The following is a 20,573-nucleotide window of genomic DNA, read 5'->3' as shown; positions in this document are numbered from 1 at the left end:
CAAAGGATTAACAAAGACAGTTGCAGTGTTTGGTTTGGGGAACTTCTTAGACGACAAAGGTTGTCAAATTGTAGTTTTTCTGGAGAGGGTGGGCAGGGGCCTCTCAATCTGCACCACCAGCCTCCTCACCACTGTCCAAGCCATCACCATGAGTCCCAGGTCCTCCAAGTGGGCGAGGTTCAAACCAAGGTCCTCATGGCACCTCCTTCCCGTTTTTTCCTTCTTTTGGATCCTCAGCTCCTTGATTAGCGTGAACTTACTCTATTACATCAGAAATGTCAAGAGCCTAAACAAATCTGCAGTTAATGAAAATGACAGTTACTGTTATTTCATCCCAGATACCCAGGAAATGCAATGGGTGCTTCTTAGTTTCATGGCCCTTCGCGATGGCCTGTTTCAGTCCCTCATGGGCTGGGCCAGTGTCTACATTCTGCGTCTGCTCCACAAGCATCACAGACAGACCCTCTACCTTCAGAGCTCCAGGATGCTCGACCAAACTCCCGCTGAGATCAGAGCCGCCCAGAGTGTTCTCCTTCTCATGTGTTGTTTTCTGTTTTTTTACTGGACAGAAACTATTGTTTCTTTATATTTGAGGTCTAACTTTGAGAACCAAACCGTAGCATTAAATTCTCTAGACACTCTCTCCATTGGTTACGCAACACTGAGCCCATTTGTGCTGATTCACAGAGATGCCCAGCTGACTCGAAGCTGGTACACTTGAAACCAGCCGGAAGAGATTAAGAGTTGAAGCAAAGAACTAGCCAGCAGACCCTGTGGGGAGGATTGATGCTCTTCTCCTTCCCCAGATAGTCCAAGATAAGGTTGAACCCTCAATCTGAACATTGCTGATGTTTGCAAAAAAGATGGAGTGTCCACTGGAGTCAAATTACACCAGGTGGGACCTTTATTTTAATGCAGTGGATCCCCAGCACACCTGATGGTTCCACGAATCTCCAGGAGTGACCCTCGGCCCAGAGCCCCTGAGCAGGACAGATATGGCCCAAAGCAAAACAAACAAAACAAAAATGTGGAGTGTTCCGCAAGGAAGTTTATTGACCTCTCTGTTGCCCACTAGCCTGCACTAAGGTTCTAAATGTGTGTCTCCATATTCTCTTTTTCTTAAAGCTGCTTTTAATTTTCTAAAAAGAGAGGTTTAATTTGCTTTATGCCAAATGGTGCTCTGGGAACATGAGTCTATCATCTCACAATCTGCCTGCTTGGTTCCAAGAAATCTCTTTCTCAGTCATCTATTATCTGCATTGATTATTTCTGGAATTGCAGGCAAACCAGACCTTCAGGGTTCCTCTCCCATTAAAACCTGAGACATTGTCTGTTTCATCAGTTTTTTGTGTACCAAGTTGACAGTAAAAATTCTACTATGCTCTGTGCATTAAGGAATGAGGTAAAGGTAGCAATCAAGACTCCTAGTAGACCGTCACATAACAAACCTGACGCCCTACAATTCTGGGCAAACACAGAGGGTCAATAATGAGAGAGAACAGCAAGTGCCTGGAATACGTTAGGACTATTCACCTGGCCTTGTTGGGGAATAGTCCCCTTTCTGCAGGTGCCCAAATTCATATATATTTTATGGTTTAATAACTACCCATTGCATTATTGAACGGACAGGTTTAATTATTTGCTTATTCAATGGGATTATGTCCTCTTTTCTTTGTTGATCTGGGCTTCTTAAACTTTTAACTTCACAACAAAGGTATCTTTTCTGACAGTTGGCTTCTTTGAACAAACAAAATTTCCCTTAACTCCAGTGTCTTTCTTTCATTTTTTAAATTTTTGGTGCTGGGAATTGAACCCAGGGATGTGTCCATGAAAGACATTGAGCCACATTCAAGGCCCCATCTGACTTTCAGGGCTTCTGGAAAATTCAGCCTGGACAATTGGTTCTGCCTGAGGAACTAGATTCATGACTTTATTTGAGGAAAGATTTTGAGGATTATTCAGAAAAATAAAATACCCCAAATCGTTTATTAAAGTAAAGTATATGCTTAAAATCAGTCTGTATACACAATTGAAAGAGAATACCATTGATTCTAAGTAAAAGAATTTCCTGGATTTCAGAGTCAGTGTCTACAAAATTCTAAAGAGGGTATCATTATTTATTTTTTTAAAATATTTTTTTAATAAAGTAGCTCACAATATTTCATTGCATTTAATATTCAGACTTGTTACTGTGTTTGGCAGAGCCCGGCAAGCTACCAAGAGTGTCTCACCGCATGGCAAAGCCTGGCAAGCTACCCGTGATGTATTCAATATGCCAAACATAGTAACAACAAGTCTCAAAATGGAGATGTTACTGGGTCCGCTCGAGCAAATCGATGAAAAACGGGAGAACAGCGACAGTGACAGTGAATATTCAGACACCAATCCCACCACCATTATACCTTCCCACTACCATATTATGGATTTTCCATCCCAAACCCCAATCTCTGCCCCAAAGCAGAACCAAAATAATATATTTTGTATTTTTTGTTATGAAAAACCGCTGAAAATGCTACAAAAAAGTATCCATAGAAGAAAGAGTGTAAAGACTGTTGTATTTCACCCAGGGGCCAGTAAGCCCTTACATAAGAGATCATTTACATGTTGTTAAAGGTTGAACTTTGTGATATATATGATATATATGTAAAAATGTATATTTCCCTCTAAGATTGGTTGTCTCCTACTTTTAATGCAACAGATGTGATGCAGTAAACTTAGAGTATGGGTAGGGTGTGTGGTTTGACGTACCATGCGGCCGCTCTTGTGGCCGCGTGGTCCAGGAATAAATTCACTCATGGGTGATGCTCGCCTGGACGTGCAGAGAGCAGCAGTGAGCATGGCAGCAGCTGGGTTCTGGAGGTTTTTGGCTGCCGGGTCTGGGTCCCTTTGGTGGGGAGGGGTCTCCCCTGTCCCCCTCCAGGCGCCACAAGTGAAACAGCCTGGTGTGGGGTCGGTGGCATGGTTATGGCGAACGTGTTGTTATGTTCCCTTCCAGGAGAGAAGGACTTGCCATCTGGATGTAGCTAGCCAATGACGAAATTATCTGACGCCAGCCAGAGGTGGCTTATGGGATTGACTGCTGAGTCGCCAGAGACAAGGTATTTTGGGTAGAGGATCTATGTTCCCCGTCCTGGTGAAACCAGCGGTCTCAGTCACAAAGTCCCACATACCTGGTTTATTCCAGAGAGTCCCTCAGGGGTGCGGCCTGGCCCGAGCATGTATAATTATTTCTACATAATTTTTTTTGTTTTTGCTTTTTGGGTCACACCCGGCGATGCTCAGGGGTTCCTCCTGGCTCTGCACTCAGGAATCACTCCTGGCGGTGCTCGGGGGACCATCTGGGATGCTGGGAATCGAACCCAGGTCGGCCACGTGCAAGGCAAACACCCTACTTGCTGTGCTATTGCTCCAGCCCCTACATAATTTTTAAGTGATTGAATTTCTAGGTTTTAAATGCATGCATTGATAGATTAATCTTGTGTATTTAATAAAATGAATGATGCGGGGCTGGAGCAATATCACAGCAGGTAGAGTGTTTGCCTTGCACGCGGCCAACCCGGGTTCAATTCCCAGCATTCCATATGGTCTCCTGAGCAGCGCCAGGGGTAATTCCTGAGTTTAGAGCCAGGAGTAACCCCTGTGCATCGCCAGGTGTGACCCCAAAAAGCAAAAAAAACAAAACAAAAAAACTAAAAAAAAAATAATAAAATGTATGAGCGGTGGTGTGGTCTCTCTTTCTGGCCACGTGCGTTCTGTGGTCACGAGCCGCTTTCCCACCCCGTTCCCCAAACCGGTCTGTTCCCACCACCAATAGATGCATGAAGGAACAGGGCTACCAGGCTGATTGGTGATCAGTCGCAGTTTATTCCAATCTCATCTCCCTCTGCTTCATTCCGATCTCACACACTGCCATATTCCTTCTGTCCCCCATTCTCAGCTCTTTGTGCTCAATCTTACAACCTTAGTCTAGAGCTCAACTTCCAAGCATTGGGGGTACCAACTACACCTAGGTCAGAGAGCACACTCGACAGATGTAAAGCCCTTTCTTCTGGGGAATATCTTCTAAAGAAAAAGATCTCCTTTAGGATATCCACTCAAGGGCATGTTTTGTTTTTTTTTTTTCTTTTTGGATCACACCTGGCAATGCACAGGGGCTGCTCCTGTCTCTGCACTCAGGAATTACTCCTGGCGGTGCTCAGGGGACCATATGGGATGCTGAGAGTTGATCCCGGGTGGACTATGTGCAAGGCAAACCCCTACCGCTCTGTTATCTCTCCAGCCCCTTAGATTTAATTCTTAATCAATTTTCTAGTCATTTAGTTTTTATTTTTAATTTTTTTTTTATTTTAATGAAGGGCTGGAGCCATAGCACAGCGGTAGGCCGTTTGTCTTGTGTGTAGCCAGGCCGGCAGAGCCGGGTTTGATTCCTCCACCCCTCTTGGACAGCGCAGCAGCTACCTAGAGTATCTCGCCCACATGGGAAAGCCTGGCAAGCTACCCATGACATATTCAATATGCCAAACACAGTAACAAGAAGTCTCACGATGGAGTTGTTACTGGGCCCGCTCGAGCAAATCAAATCACAGTGATTTTAATGAATCATTGTGAGATAAATATATAGACTTACAGACTTGCATGATTGCATTTCAGTCAAGCAGTGTTCAAGTACCCATCCCTCCACCAGTGCTCATTCTCCACCCCCAATGTTCCCAGTATCCCTCCCCCAACCCCACCCCTTGTCACTTCCTGCCTCTGTGTCAGGCACAATCCCTCTTACTCTCTCTGTCCTTTTGGGTGTTAGGGTTTGCAATACAGGTAACAAGCAGCCATCATGTTTCGTCTATAGTCTACTTTCACATGTATCTACTACTCTGAGCGATCCCTCCAACCATCATTTATTTAGCGCTCCTCTCTCCATCCCAGATACCTTTTCCCCCAGCACATAAGATTGGCTATCAAGCCATGGGGCAGTTCTCCTGATCCTTATTTTAACTGTCCCGAGGTGTTAGTCTCCTATTATGTTACTTTTTATTCTACGAATGAGTGCAGTCCTTTTATGTCTGTCCCCCTCTTTCTGACTCATTTCACTTAGCATGGTACTCTCCATGTTGATCCACTTATATGCAAATTTCAGGACTTCATTTTTTCCTAACAGCCACATAGTATTCTGTTGTGGAGATATACCAAAGTTTCTTTAACCTGTTGTCTGTTTTTGGGCACTTGGGTGTTTTCCAGATTCTAGCTATTGTATATAGTGCTGCAATCAACATACAAGTGCATATGTTATTTCTACTGTACTTTTTTTTGCATCTCTGGGATATATTCTCCGATATTATTTCTGGACCTGGGCTTTTGTTTTGGGGAAGATTTTTAATTACTGTTTCAATTTCCTTGATGGTGATAGGTCTATTTAAGCATTCCAGATCTTCTTGGCTCAGTCTTGGGAGATTATAGGAATTCAGGAATTTATTCATTTCTTCTAGGTTCTCTTGTTTCGTATAGACTTTCAAAATAATCTTTGACGATCTTTTGAATTTCTTTGTTTCTCTTGTGATGTCCCCCTTTTCATTTCTGATTCGGTTTACTAGGATTCTCTCTCTCTTTCTTTGTGAGTCTTGTTAGTGGTTTATCAATCTTGTTTATTTTCTCAAAGAACAAGCTCTTGGTTTCATTGTTCTTTTGGATAGGTTTTTTGGGTTTCTATGTCGTTAATTTTCGCAGTTTTATTATTTCCTTCCTTCTGCCTGGTTGGGGCTCCTTTTGTTGGGCTTTTTCTAAGATCTTGAGCTGTGAAGTCAGGTTATTTATGTGGACCCTTTCTTCCTTCCTGAGAAATGTTTGCAGGGTTATAAATTTTCCCCTCAACACCATTTTAGCTGCATCCCACAGGTTCTGGTAGCTCATATCTCCATTCTCATTTGTTTCCAGGTGTCAATTGATTTCTTCCTTGATTTCTTCTCTGACCCACTCATTGTTCAACATTGAGTTGTTTAATTTTCAGGTGTTTGATTTGATTATCTGTTTCTGTGTGATTAATTCCTATCTTTTGTGCATTGTGATCTGAAAAAAGAGTTGATATAATTTCTATCCTGATTCTATTGAGATATGTTTTGTGGCCCAACACATGGTGTATCTTGGAGAACGTTCCATGTGCACTGAAAAAGAATGTGTATTTGGTTTTGGGGGGATGAAAGGCTCTGTATACATTCGTCTTTTCTCTTCCATTTCTTTGTTCAAAGCCAGTACTTCCTTGCTGAGTTTTAGTCTGGTTGATCTATCAAGAGGTTATAGGGCGGTGTTGAAGTCTTCTATTACTCTTGTGCTGCTACTAATGTCCTCACTGAAGTCTATTAGCAGTTGTTTTAGGTATTTAGCTGGTCCCTCATTGGGTGCGTGTATGTTTAGGAGCATGATTTCTTCTTGTTGTACATATCCCCTGATTATTAAAAAATGGCCTTTGCTGTCCCTTCAGTCTTTTTCAGCCGGAAATCTATGTTGTCGAATACTAGTACGGCCACCCATTCTCCCCACGCGCCTGCCCCAGTCTCTCTGAGCCTTCCATTCTAGTCTCCACTGCTCCTCATTCCTGTCTCCTCCTGTCTCTCCCGCTCATCTCTCTGCACTCTATCTTTCAGCCTGTATCTCTATCTCTATCTCTCCACGTGCCTGCTCCTGTATTCTTCTTCTGCATTCTTCGCTCTCTGTCCCCCTTGCTAGTTCATCTTGTAGCCAGGCTCTCTCTCCTCTCTCCAGCTCTCTTGCCTCTCCAAATCCCCAGCACTCTGGGCTGACACTGCACCCAGCCAGGTAGCCAAATCAATATAAGAAAGTCCTTCCTGAGGACCCACCAGGTGTGAAGGCAACACCACCTAAAAGGTATTTCAAAGCCCTTCCTGACTGCCCAAGGGCAAATACCTCCTAAGGTGTTTTTCTCCTTTCCACAGTCCAATAACTCAATCAACGTCTCAATATTAGTTATTTATTTTTTTAATGGACACAGTAAGAGATAACAGTGGGGAAGCTCTCCTGGGAACATCTTGCCACAGATTCAGACTAGCCCTCAGACCAGATTAATCATTCCTAACCCTTGCAGGGTCCAAATCTAATTACTAATTTTTGGATCATGACAGCATTTGTTCATGACCAAGCTCTTAACTTATAGTTAAGCATTATGGTACTTTGGCCAGGCCCATCTCGATGCCAGAGTAGCACATAGTTTGCCTCTTTCCCTGGTTCCATCCACTCCCTCATGGGTGCTTGCTCTTGGGGGCACTAGGAAATAAAGGCAGCTGAGGCTTAGGTGAGAGAACAGATGCCCAGGAGGGAAATATCACTGAGAGTCACATTACAAAAGCATAGCATAGACTGTCTTCTTGTGTCCATACAAAAAGGACATTGCTCTGAATAAACTATGCAAAGGACTTAGGGAGAAGAGAAAAAAAACATTTACAAGTCAACTGAGCACAAAGAAAGAAGTTAGAAATAAACACAGAGGAATGGGAGGACTGTGATGAGAGCAACCCAATAAATCTAAACTACCCGAGGCTATGCAGGAAGGACAAAACAGTGTTAACCTACGGTAAACCATGCAAAGAACATAAGGGAAAGAGAAAAGCAATATTCACTTAGAAATACAGAACCAGATTCTTTAGAAGAATCTGACCTTAATCACTTAATCACTTAACTTCCCGTTAGTCGTCGATTTGCTTGAGCGGGCACCAGTAACGTCTCCATTTGTCCCTGTCGCGTGCTAGTGTAGCCCAATGGCATCTGTACGCTCTGGGAACATGAAGAGCTTCAAACTGATCGTTCATGATCTTGACGAAGAAGTCTGACCATCTGGTAGGTGGGCGGCCACGCGGTCTTTTGACATCCCGTGGAATCCAGTCAGTAACAGCTCTAGTCCAGCGGCCGTCTTTAAATCTCATTACGTGACCAGCCCATCTGATTTTCGACACCTTGGCAAATGAGACAGCGTCCCTGATTCTTGATCGTCAACGGATGTCAGAACTCCGGATTCGTTCTCTCATTTGAGTGAAACGTGATATTCCAAGCATAGCTCTTTCTATTCTTCTTTGGGAGACCTGAATGGCTTTCTCATCTTGTTTGCGTAGGGCCCAGGTCTCTGAGGCATATGTTAATGCAGGAAGAACAGTGGAATCAAAGAGATGTGCCCGGAGCCGGAGGTTCTTCATCCTCTTAGCTATTTCTTCGACGTTCTTGAAGGCATTCCAAGCCGCTCTCTTCCTCCTGCGCAGCTCGGGTGCCAGGTCATTTGCCATGTTGACTTCTTGACCTAGGTACACATAGCTGTTGCATTCGGAGATGGTCGTTCCGTTGAGAGCGAATGGGGCGTCAGGAACAAGGCTGTTTCTCATAAACATTGTCTTCGTAAGATTCAGCTGTAGTCCTACCTTTCCACACTCACGGTCAAAGTCAGCCAGCATTTGTGCCGCTTGGCTGATGTTTGGTGTTATTAAAACAATGTCATCAGCAAAGCGGAGGTGGTGTAGTTGCCGACCATCTATCTTCACTCCCATTCCTTCCCATTCCAGTCGATTTGGGGATGTAGGTGATTAACAGATGGGGGTGGGGGAAGAGAGCACAGCTAAGAAGTTAATGATAAACACCGAGGAATGGGAGTGCCTCTGGAGCACTGTGATGGGTGTGTCCCAATAAACCTAAACTTTTTGCATCAGAGCTGGAGGAGAAAGGATAAACCAACATTGCACCTAAAATGTTTAGGGCTCTATTCCAACAAGTCCAGGTGATTGGACAACACCTTGTATATGGTAAAGGATGAGAACCTGAGCTAATGGTCACTGTGATCAGAAAAAAATCAGGAGGAACGTTTTCTTGAAAAGGACGTAGCAGGACTTTTGCTGAATTGGATTTACCAGAAGCTCACAGAGGAGCCTGGAAAACTCACGCATCTGGTCAAAGTGAACCAAGTAATGAAATAATGAATCTTTGTAGTAACTTTATCTCACTCATAGGCAATGAGGGAGACTTAGAACCAGAAGCTGCTTCCTAGTCCAGCTCACTGCTATTCTTGCTTTGATCCTTTCCCCTAATCTTATTCCTGGGGCTAGAAAATAACTAAAAAGTGTTCAGAAAAGATGAAGTCATGAAATTTACATACAAGTGGTACTACATGGAAAGTATCATGTGAAGCGAAATGAGTCAGAAAGAGAGGGATAGACATAGAAAGATTGCATTCATCTGGGGAACATAAAGTAACAAAATAGGAGACTAACACCCAAGAATGGCTGAGATTAGTACCAGGAATTTTGGTCCATGGCTTGGAGGCCAGCCACACATGTTAGGGGAAAAGGCAGCTCAGATATAGAAGGAAGCACCAAATAAAGGGTGTTGGGAGGATCCTCCCAGGACGGGAGAAGCATGCTGAAAGTAGACTATAGACCAAACATGATTGCCACGCAATGCCTATTTTGCAAACCAAAGCACCCAAAAGGATAGAGAGAACAAAACAGAGGCAGGGTGGGATGGTGGGTATGGGTGGTGGGAGGGATACTGGGATCCGTGGTGGTGGAAAATGGGCACTGGTGGAGGGATTGGTATTTGATCATTGTATAATTGAAACCCAAGCACAAAATTTGTAAGTCTACAACTGTACCTCATGGTGTCTCACTAATAAAAATTAAAAAAAAAAGTGTTCCGAGTCTTGTTAATGAAGTTTATTGGGGCAGCAGTGACTTATTTTAGCAATTAAACAAAAATCCAAAGGGTCCTTTTAGTTTTCGAGTTCCGTTTGTTTCTTATTAGACAAGAAGTAAAAGAGCCACTTAAAGGCAAGATTGTGCACTCTCTGAAGTAGGTTACCAAAATTCTGGATACTTCAGCTCATTCAGTGACTCAAGGCACTGTTGAAAGCAAAAATTTAGTAGTTGGAACAAGGAGAAAGTCGGAGATAGATCGAATGCATTATGTCGCTGTAAGCCAGCTCCAGGAGTGGGTTCATTTTTGTTTGATTGTTTTTTTGTAAAGGGGTTCTAAAAGCAGTGGCTAGTAGAGTCCACGGACCTCTCCTAAAGCTGTGCTCTGCAAAGGGGAAGTTGAGTACTTAGGCTGTCAATGTGATGCCTCTTGGTGTCTGGTTCTACTGGGTCCGCTAGAATTCAGCTAAAGTGCCCATGCAATGCCAAGACTGAACTTGGAACTCCGCATACAAGGAATGCACTCCAGTCCTTAGAGTTACATTATGGGAGACATTTTATACTATTTTGCTTCTAAATGCAGAACTTGGAGGTTGGGTGATCATGTGATCACCGGGCATGGTGAGGACTTTTATTGCATGAAAATTGAGAATGACAACACCGCTCATTCTACCCAATGCTCAGACAGTGGCATTCTCACATGCTTGCTGAGAATTGGTGTGGGAGAATCCCTAGATCACTGTTTGATAAAGCAGTCTCTGGTGCCTGATGAAGAAGCTCTAGATCTTACTGGGACTCATTTTGTTTGAGCGATGTTGGGTATCTGAGGGGGATGGACTTTTGGACTTTGATTAGTATGAGCAGGAAGCTCTTGGAACACGCAAGAGAAAGATTTCTCCACATATCCATAGCCCACTTCCACAGAGACCCTCCCCAGGGCATCACATGGGTAGATCCATCCTTGGCCATCTTATCACCCCGAGAAGGGTAACCATCCTCCGAGGAGAGAGCAGAGGTGAACATACACCCAGACAATAAGAGCCACACACTATCACACCTTGTGTCTACTTTCAGTGCCCCATACTTGCCCAATCCCCCATCTCTTAGGTCATCTGCGCTCTTCTTCCCCTTAACCTAGTCAGTCCAATTGAGTTTGAATTTTCTCACGGGATCTTCCCTGTAACCATGAGATGCCCATGATAATTATGGTTTCTTTTGCCTTGTTAATTGGCTTTTTCTTACAGGGTTCTTGGCCTCAGAGAGAGAAGAAAATGGTTTTTGCCCAAATGATACCCAATAAGGGAAGTTGAACAGAGTGACTATTACACTATCCACAATCTCTGGAATGTGCTCAGAAAGCGGATTTCTGGTGTGAGGCAATATTAGGATCTCGTGGGCATGAAGGAGGCCTGGAGGAAGGAAAAGAAGTAACACCCTGTATGTCAGAAAAGAGTCTGAATTCTGATCTAAAACTCTGCACCAATGGAAAGTTACAGAGTGGACTGGAATGACAAGAAGCTTGAGTAGTTCACTTTCTCTCTGCACATCCTTCTCATTAATGCAATTGAAGCCTCATTAAAAAGTTAAGAGCCAAACCATTGTAATTGTGGAGGGAGAGGGGAACTTGTGCTTGAGGGACTGGGAATGTGCAAAGGAATCCTTGTCCCTGACAGGTGGCAACTCTGAGACTTGAAGTCTCCTCTGAGCTTCTGTTTGCCAAGAGCTCTGCATATCAGGAAGGTATAAATAAGGCCCAGGATGCCATTGGAGCAGGACTAGCGAAGAGTCTGTGAGCAGAGCAGGGAGCAGGGTGAGTTCCGCTGACTGATTCTCTCACTGACTCCAGCTCCCACAGAGAAACCTGTGAGGCTGCATCTTCCTTCTCTCTTGGACTAAGCACAGGAAGGCGTGAGGAGTCCCCCTCTGAAAGGTATGTTCCTGGGCAGAAAGACAGAGCCGTTATCTGGGTATTCTCATGTAAGGTCCATTTATTCTCAATTTCTCAATTTTAGGGCCTTTGATTCTGGAAATGCTTGAGTCTCTGTTCTGGGTTCAGAGGTGTGTGGTGTCTGGGTGTGTGTTCACCTCTGCTTGCTCTGGGCCTTTTGCATGCTGGTGAGAAGCCAGGGGGAGAATCTACCCTGAGGTGCCCTGAGGAGGGTCTGTCTGCATTGAGGCAGGTAGCGGGATGAAGAGAATTCCTCTTTTTGAGTGTTCTCAGTGTTGCCCCTGCGGTGATCTGGGTATTCTCACGTAAGGTCTGTTTATTCTACTTAATTTGGGGAATCCAAGTATTTTGTGGAGAGGTTTGGGGACGATCAACAGCTGATTGCCTTGGGTGACTCACAGCAGCACGGCTGTAGCGTTGCTACTTATTCTAATCAGAAATGAGAAAGCGAGAACAATTTCTTTAAAATTTTATTTTAAAGACTCCATTCATTCCAGTATTCGTTTTCACCTGAGTTCATTGTGTTTCTGCGTTATTACCTTTCCTAAAATTATTACACCTCATTTTGGGGGAATGTCTCTCTTTCACATATGCGCCAATTTCACTTTTGCATCCATCCCTAATGCCTCTCAGTCCTAAACTATCTAGTGTGCAAGATTGTTATAGGTCATTTAATAGGGACACTTTTTTTTCTTTTTGGATCACACCCAGCAACTCTCAGGGGTTACTCCTGCCTCTGCACTCAGGAATTACTCCTGGCGGTGCTTGGGGGACCATATGGGATGTTGGGAATGGAACCTGGGGTCGGGGCATTGGTCAGGGCATTGCAAGGCAAACGCCTACCCGCTGTGCTATTGCTCTAGCCCCAATACGGACACTTTTTGTGATTATAAAGATTTAATGTCTCATTGCTCTTTTGCAAATTTCTCCTTTTTATCTCTTGGCTGTGAGGTCGTATTACCTGGGGTGTAACTCACTTAACTTTCCCAAGTCTCACTGAGCCTAAAGCACTAATCTCCTTTCTTACTTTGTTAACAGCAGAGAGAACTAAAATTGTTTGCCCAAGCTGACAGGTGATAACTGAGCTGTGTCCTGAACATCTAAGGGAATATTAAGGCTTGCTTTTTAATTGTTGGCTGTAACGTTACAAAAGGAACTATGGGGCCAGAGAGGTAAGGTAGCAGGTAAGTGCTTGCCTGCAGTCTGGTGCTGGGTTCAATTCCAGGCCCCCATATGATCCCCCCTCAGAACAGCAGGAGTGATCCCTGTGTGCAGAACCAAGAGTAAGCCCTGAGAACCACCAGTGTGGACCCAAAACAAAGAAGAAAGGAGAAAATGACTGTGGGGTGGGTTGCATTATCCCCTGATATTACTTGCATTATTAAGGCTGAACAAGAGGAAACTTACTTTTTGTTAAGCAAAAAACCTAGTTCGATGCTAATTCAGAGCTGTTATTTGAGGAATCCGAGCAAAGCCAAAAGGAGAAGAGAAAGAAGAGACAAAGAAAAAATAAAATTCTAGACAGAGATAAACAGAAACAAATGAGAAAGATTTGAAAAGTCACCAGGATTGAGATGTATTGAAAACAGGCATTTTGAACAGATTCAAAGGAATTTGATGTGATATAGAATGAATTGTTTGTTTTTTCAGATAAATTGGTATAATTGGTGTTGGTACTTATACCGGTAGTTTAATTGCTGAAATGCTGAGGATCGTGGAACCTGGATGAATGTTTTGTTTCATTTTTTGACACTTATTCTTGGTCTTAGTCTCTCCATTTGTCAAGGAGGAAATGGGCACTGAAAAGCAAGAAGCATTTGTTCCCAGGCATGAAGCCCTGCTGCCAAACTGGGTGCAAGTCTGGGTCTTGGGCTTCACCAGGCTTCACGATGCCAGATCTTCCAGGCAAGGTGAGCACTAATGTGAGTCCTTAATTGTTGGTTGGTAACAATCCCAGGAAAGGGATGAGAGGGCTTCCAAGTATTTAGGTCACAGGTAGTATGTGGAGTAAGGTCAGACATCCTGGTATTCTTTTTGGAGGAAGATTACTACAAATTATAGTACTTTGATCTTTCCCTTTCTTTCCTCCCTCCCTCCCTCTTTTCTTTCTTTCTTTCTTTCTTTCGTTCTTTTTCTATCCCTCTTTCTTTCTTTTGTTCTTTTTCTATCCCTCTTTCTTTCTTTCTTTCTTTCTTTCTTTCTTTCTCTTCTTTCTTTCTTTCTTTCTTTCTTTCTTTCTCTTTCTTCTTTCTTTCTTCATTTTTTCTCTCCTTTATTTTGTTCTTTCTCTTTCTTTCTTTCTTTCTTTCTTTCTGTCTGTCTGTCTGTCTGTCTTTCTTTCTTTCTTTCTTTCTGTCTTTCGTTCTCTCTTTCCTCCTTTCTTTTGTTCTTTCTCTTTCTCTTCTTTCTTTCTTTTTTCCTCTCTGTCTGTCTTCCTTTCCTCCCTCCCTCCCTCCCTCCCTCCCTCCCTCCCTCCCTCCCTTCTTTCTTTCTTTCTTTCTTTCTTTCTTTCTTTCTTTCTTTCTTTCTTCCTTCTTTCTTTCCCTCTTTCTTTTATTCTTTTTCTTTCTTTCTCCCTTCCTTCCCTCCCTCCCTCCCTCCCTCCCTCCCTCCCTCCCTCCCTCCCTCCCTCCCTTCTTTCTTTCTTTCTTTCTTTCTTTCTTTCTTTCTTTCTTTCTTTCTTTCTTCTTTCTTTCCCTCTTTTATTCTTTTTCTTTCTTTCTCCCTTCCTTCCCTCCCTCCCTCCCTCCCTCCCTTCTTTCTTTCTTTCTTTCTTTCTTTCTTTCTTTCTTTCTTTCTTTCTCTCTCTCTTTTATAACCATTAATGACCCAATCCTCTTACTTCTGCCCAGTCTTTTCTCACTGGAATCTCGAGTCCACTAGCAGCTCTGTCTCTTAACAGTACCCTGGAATCAGCTTCTCCAGTTCCCCTGGGGAGAAATCCATATATGCCGAAGGACTCCTCACTTCTCATAGAGCCTCTTCACAGCCTTCAGGAGGGCTCAGACCTCTGCTGAAATGCCTTTATTACCCAAGATTCCCGCAGAGAACAGTCCAGCTAAGTCCTGTCTCTGAATCTGACACATTCAGCTCACTGCTTCGGGAGGTGCTTGGCTGATGAGGCTGAGGTTAAGGTTCCAAAGCAAAGACTCTGGACTTGGATTTTCTGTCCTTAATTAGGAAAAGGAATGAGAGTTTATGACCGGTGAAAATGCACAGTTTTGGTTTTACAACCTTATTGTAGAAACACTAACATCTATGTATGTTAAAATAGAAGTTGGAGTAAGTAAGTAAAGTAAAGGCCCTCCCGTTGATCGTCAATTTGCTCGAGCGGGCCCAGTAACGTCTCCATTGGAGACTTTGTTGTTACTGTGTTTGGCATATCGAATACTCTCGGTAGCTTGCTGGGCTCTCCAAGAGGGGCGGAGGAATCGAACTCGGGTCGGCCATGTTGGCCGCTTGTAAGGCGAACCTATAGTACCACTGTGCTATAGGTGTCAAATGAGGAAATGTTACACTGTCTTAAGGTAATAATGGAGGTTGTTAGGAATATCACAGGATAAACAGAAACACAAGGAGACAGTTATTCTGGAGTAATTTTTCTTTTGATATGACTTAGTAAATTTTGGTGTGTCTGAGATGCATTGAATTTAAACAAATAAACCTGTTTTTCTCCACATGGAAAGCCTGCAAACCAGTGTGTTGCAAATGTAGATTATTATATGCTCATCTTCAAGTAAGCATTTCAGGCCACATACTTTCACCCATGAATAGTGTCAATCAGGAATGAGCTCTGTTCTTTAGTATAAACTTGATCCATTACATAGATCATATAACCCCTGGTAAGGTAACTAATATACAAAGAAATCATCATGATCACGATCACGACCATCCTGTTGTTCGTTGATTGCCTCGAGCAGGCCCCAATAAAAGTCTCCTTCCTCCTAGCCCTGAGATTTTTTAAAAAGTGCCATATCCAAGGCTCTCTCAGGGTTAGGAGAATGAGACCCATCATTGTTACTGGTATTTGGCATATTGGGTACGCCACGGGGAGTTTGCCAGACTCTGCCGTGTGGGCAGGTTACATTTGGTAGCCTGCCAGTTTGTCCAAAGTTAGAAATGTGATAATAAGATGTCCGGTGGTGGCTGGTTCTGGGGGCTGGGTTTTATAGACTCTGAGTCTTGGCTGTTGATGGGATTACACGCGCCAGGGTGCCAGTTGGTGGGTGTGACCCCTGCCTACTGGAAAATGGAGGATCTGGGTGGAGGATGCTCAGCCCCGATTCAAGCAGGCTTGGAGATCTCAGCCCCAGGACCCGCATGCCTTTGTTCCTCTGCCGGTACCTTCATGCGTGTGGAGAGTGGTCTTAGCATGGTGGTGGCTGGTTCTGGAGGTCTTCGGCTGCCAGAGCCCTGGTCGGGTCGGGGAGGGAAACTCAACCTGCTCCCCTCCAAGGGGCCCCATTTTTTAAAAAAATGAAAAAGTAGATAATTACTATCATTGTTACTTTCTTCGAGGTGTCTTTGCTGCATTCTAAAATTTTAAATCCATGAAAGAGAAATGGTTTTGATCACCATTAAAGAAGCCATATTCCTCCTCCTCATTGGGCCTGGCATTGTGGGGAATATCTTTGTTTTGGTGAATTATCTCTGCATTTTCTTTGGGGACAATGAAAAGAAATTTATACATCTAGTCCTCATGCACTTGAGTTTTATAAATATTATGATGCTTTTCTGCAAAGGAATGGCCAAGACAGTCGCATTGTTTGGTTTGGAGAACTTCCTAGAGGACACAGGCTGTCAAATCCTGGTTTTTCTGGAGAGGGTGGGCCGGGGTCTCTCAATCTGCACCACCAGCCTCCTCACCACTGTCCAAGCCATCACCATGAGTCCCAGATCCTCCAGGTGGGCGAGGCTCAAACCAAGGTCCACATGGCACCTCCTTCCCTTTTTTGTCTTCTTTTGGGTCCTCAGCTCCTTGATAAGCATGAACTTACTCTATTACACCAGAAATGTCAACAGTCTAAACATATCTGCAGTTTCTTACAATGACAGTTATTGTTATTTCATGGCAGATACCCAGGAAATATATTGGGTGCTTCTTTGTTTTATGGTTCTTCACGATGTCATGCTTCAGTCCCTCATGGGCTGGGCCAGTGTCTACATTCTGCGTCTGCTCTACAAGCATCACAAACAGGTCCTCTACCTTCAGAGCTCCAGGATGCTCGACCAAACTCCCGCTGAGATCAGAGCCGCCCAGAGTGTTCTCCTTCTCATGTGCTGTTTCCTTTTCTTTAACTGGACAGAAACTATTATATCTTTATATTTGAACTCTAACATTGAGGACCAAACCATAGCATTAAATACTCTAGACACTCTCTCCATTGGTTATGCAACACTGAGCCCATTTGTGCTGATTCACAGAGATGCCCAGCTGACTAGGAGCTGGTACACTTCACTCCAGCCTAAAGAGACTAAGAGTTGAATGCAGAATGACTAGCCGGCAGTTCTCGTGGACAGGATTGTTGCTCTTATCGTTTTCCAAATAGCCCAAGATATGGTTGAACTCTTACTCTTACACCATTGTTTATGTTCTCAGAGAAGTGGAGTGTCTCTCTGGAGTGAATTTACAGCAGGCAGAACCTTTATTTTTATGTGGCTGATCCTTAGCACACCTTATGGTTCCCTGAGCCCTCAAGAAGTGACCCTGAACCAAAAGCCCCTGAGCAGGGCAGTTGTGGCCCGAAACAAAATAAAGAAAACAAAAAAAAAATATGGAGTGTTCCACAAGGAAGTTATTGACCTCACTTATGCCCACCAGACTACACTCAAGGTTTCTCAATGAGTGACTCCGTGTTCTCTTTTTCATTTTTAAAACAGCTACTTTTAATTTTTCTAGAAGGGAGGTTTGATTTATCTGTGCCAAATATCTGCTCTGGGATCATGAGTTTATCATTTTTCAATCTGCCTGCTTGGTGCCAAGAAATCTCTTTCTCAGTCATCTTGTGTCTCCATTGATTATTTCTGGAGTTGCAGGGAAACCAGACCTTCACCGTTCCACACCCGTTAAAACCTGAGAAACTATTTGTTTCATAAGCTTTTTGTGTAACAAGTCAACAGTAAAATTTCAGCTATGCTCTGTACATTAAGGAATAAGGTAAATGCAGCAATCAAGAATCCCAGTTATAATAATAATAATAATATAATAATAATAATAATAATCTGACGCCCTGCAATTCTGGGCTAACATGGAGGGTCAACCATGAGAGAGAACAGCAAGTCCTAGGAAGAAGTTAGGGCTGTTCATATGGCCTTGTTGGGGAATAATCCCCTTAAGATATAATACAGGAGACTAAATGTATATATATTTTATGGTGTAATAACTATGTATTGCATTTTTGAAGGGACAGGTTTTATTATTTGTTTTAGTCAGTGGGTTTATGCCCAGCTATCTCCGTTTGATCTGGGCTTCTTCATCTTTTAACCTAACAGGAAAGATCTCTTTTCTGACATTTGGCTTCCTTGAACGAATAAAATTTGCCTTAACTCCAGTTTCTTTCTTTCATTTTTTAAATTGCTTGTGCTGGGAATTGAACCCAGGGATGTATACATGAAATTCATTGAGCCACATTCATGGCCCCATCTGACTTTCAGGAGTTATAGGAAAATTCAGTAAGGACTATTAGCTCTATCTCAGGAACTAGATTCATGGCTTCATTAAAGGAAAGATTTTTTTGTCCCCCTCTTTAACTTTTATTTATTTATTTTTCAATTGCTGGAGCGATAGCACAGCGGGTAGGGCGTTCGCCTTACAAGCGGCCAACATGGCCGACCTGAGTTCGATTCCTCTGCCCCTCTCGGAGAGCCCGGCAAGCTACCGAGAGTATTTGATATGCCAGACACAGTAACAACAAAGTCTCCAATGGAGACGTTACTGGGCCCGCTCGAGCAAATCGACGATCAACGGGAGGGCCTTTACCTTTAATTTTTAAATTTTTATTAGTGAAACACCATGAGGTACAGTTGTAGACTTACAAATTTTTGTGCTTGGGTTTCAGTTATACAATGATCAAGTATCCATCCCTCCACCAGTGCCCATTTTCCACCACCACGGGTCCCAGTATCCCTCCCACCCCCCATCCCCCATCCCACCCTGCCTCTGTGGCAGGGCATTCCCTTTTGTAAAATACACAAAATAGTTTATTAAAGCAAAGTATATGCTTAAGAATCAGTCTGTGACACTGAGGACAGTAGACACAAGAGCCAGGAAAATTGCCCCATAGGTGGAAGCCTGTCTCATGAGTTGGAGGATAAGGCAACTGGAATAGAGAAGGGATCACTGAGACAATGATGGTTCAAGGACTTGTTCAGGGTGGGAGATGTGTGCCGAAAGTTGATAAAGGACCAAACTTGATAAATCCTCTGTATCTGTATTGCAAACGATAATGTCCAAAAGTAGAGATTATAGGGGAAGTTGTTTGCCATGGAAGCAGGGGAGGGTTGGAAAATGGGGGTATACTGGGAACATTGGTGGTGAGGAATGTGCACTGGTGGAGGGATGGATGTTTGATCATTGTATGATTGTAACTCAAACATGAAAGCTTGTAACTGTATCTCACAGTCATTCAATGAAAAAAATTAATTAACAGCAACAACAACAAAAGAATTAGTCTGTACCCACAATTGAAAGAGAATAGCATTGATTCTAAGTAAGAGACTTTCCTGGATTCTCAAAGAGTCAGTGTCTACAAAATTCTAAACAGGGTATCATTATTCCTCCATAATTTTAAGTGATTGAATTTCTAGGTTATAAATACATGCATTGATAGGTTAATCCTGTGTTTTCAATAAATGAATGAGCGTCAGTGCGGTCTCTATCCCCCGCCACATGCGTTCTATGGCCATGAGTCGCTTCCCCATCCTGTGCCCCACCCTGGCCTGCCGCCACTGCCAACAGATGCATGAAGGAGGGAACAAGGCCTCCAGACTGGTTGTGATCAGTTGCAATTTATTCCAAGCTCATCTCCCTCTGCCTCCTTCCAGTCTCACCCCCTTCCATATTCTTCCTGTCCCCCATGCTCATCTTTCCTTGTTCAGTCTTACAGCCTTAGTCTAGTACCCAACTTCAGAGCATTGAGGGTAGCAACTCCACCCAGATCAGATAGCACAATCAACAGATGTAAAGCCCTTCCTTCTGGGGATGCTCTCCTGATAGGAGGTCCACTCAAGCGCATGCTTATTTTTTAATGTAGGAGTATTGCTATTTAGTCAGCCATTGGTTAGGGTGATTGAACTGGCCATGAATTCCACTTTACTTTTTTTTCCCTTTTTTATAATTTTATTTATTAACAAGGTCATGTTTTTAATCTAAATACATACTTCACCTTTTCTTAGTCCACAATCATCTTAGATTTATTCCTTAATAAACTTTCTACTCATTTTGTATGGACACAGTAAAAGATATGTCAATCTTACAGGGTGGCTCTCCTGGGAACATCTCACTACAGAACCCAGACTAGAATTCTTAGGCCAGAGTCCTTCCTAACCATAGCAGGGTCCTTTTTCAATCACTTCTTTTTACATCATAACAGAATTTGTCCACAACCATGCTCTTAACTTATAGTTAAGTATTTTGGCACTTGACCTGTTCTGTTTCAATACCAGTGTGTTCACTGCTTGCCCTGGGTCCATCCAATTCCTTCGTCTGGGACCCTGCTTTTGGGGTATTAGGAACTAAGGGCAACTGAGACCTAAGTGAGGTAAATATGACAGATGCCCAAGGGTAAATGTCATTCACTACATCACTGTATCACTGTCATCCTGTTGTTCATTGATTTCCTCAAGCAGGCACCAGTAACGTCTCCTTCGTCCTAGCCCTGAGATTTTAGAAAGTGCCATATTTGAGGCTCTTTCAGGGTCAGGAGAATGAGACCCATCATTGTTACTGG

Source organism: Sorex fumeus, unplaced genomic scaffold (genome assembly GCF_029834395.1).
Source record: "Sorex fumeus unplaced genomic scaffold, SorFum_2.1 ptg000094l, whole genome shotgun sequence".
NCBI classification, from domain to species: Eukaryota; Metazoa; Chordata; class Mammalia; order Eulipotyphla; family Soricidae; genus Sorex; species Sorex fumeus.
The sequence above is the reverse complement of the archived record's forward strand: the minus strand, read 5'-3'. Positions refer to the sequence as shown.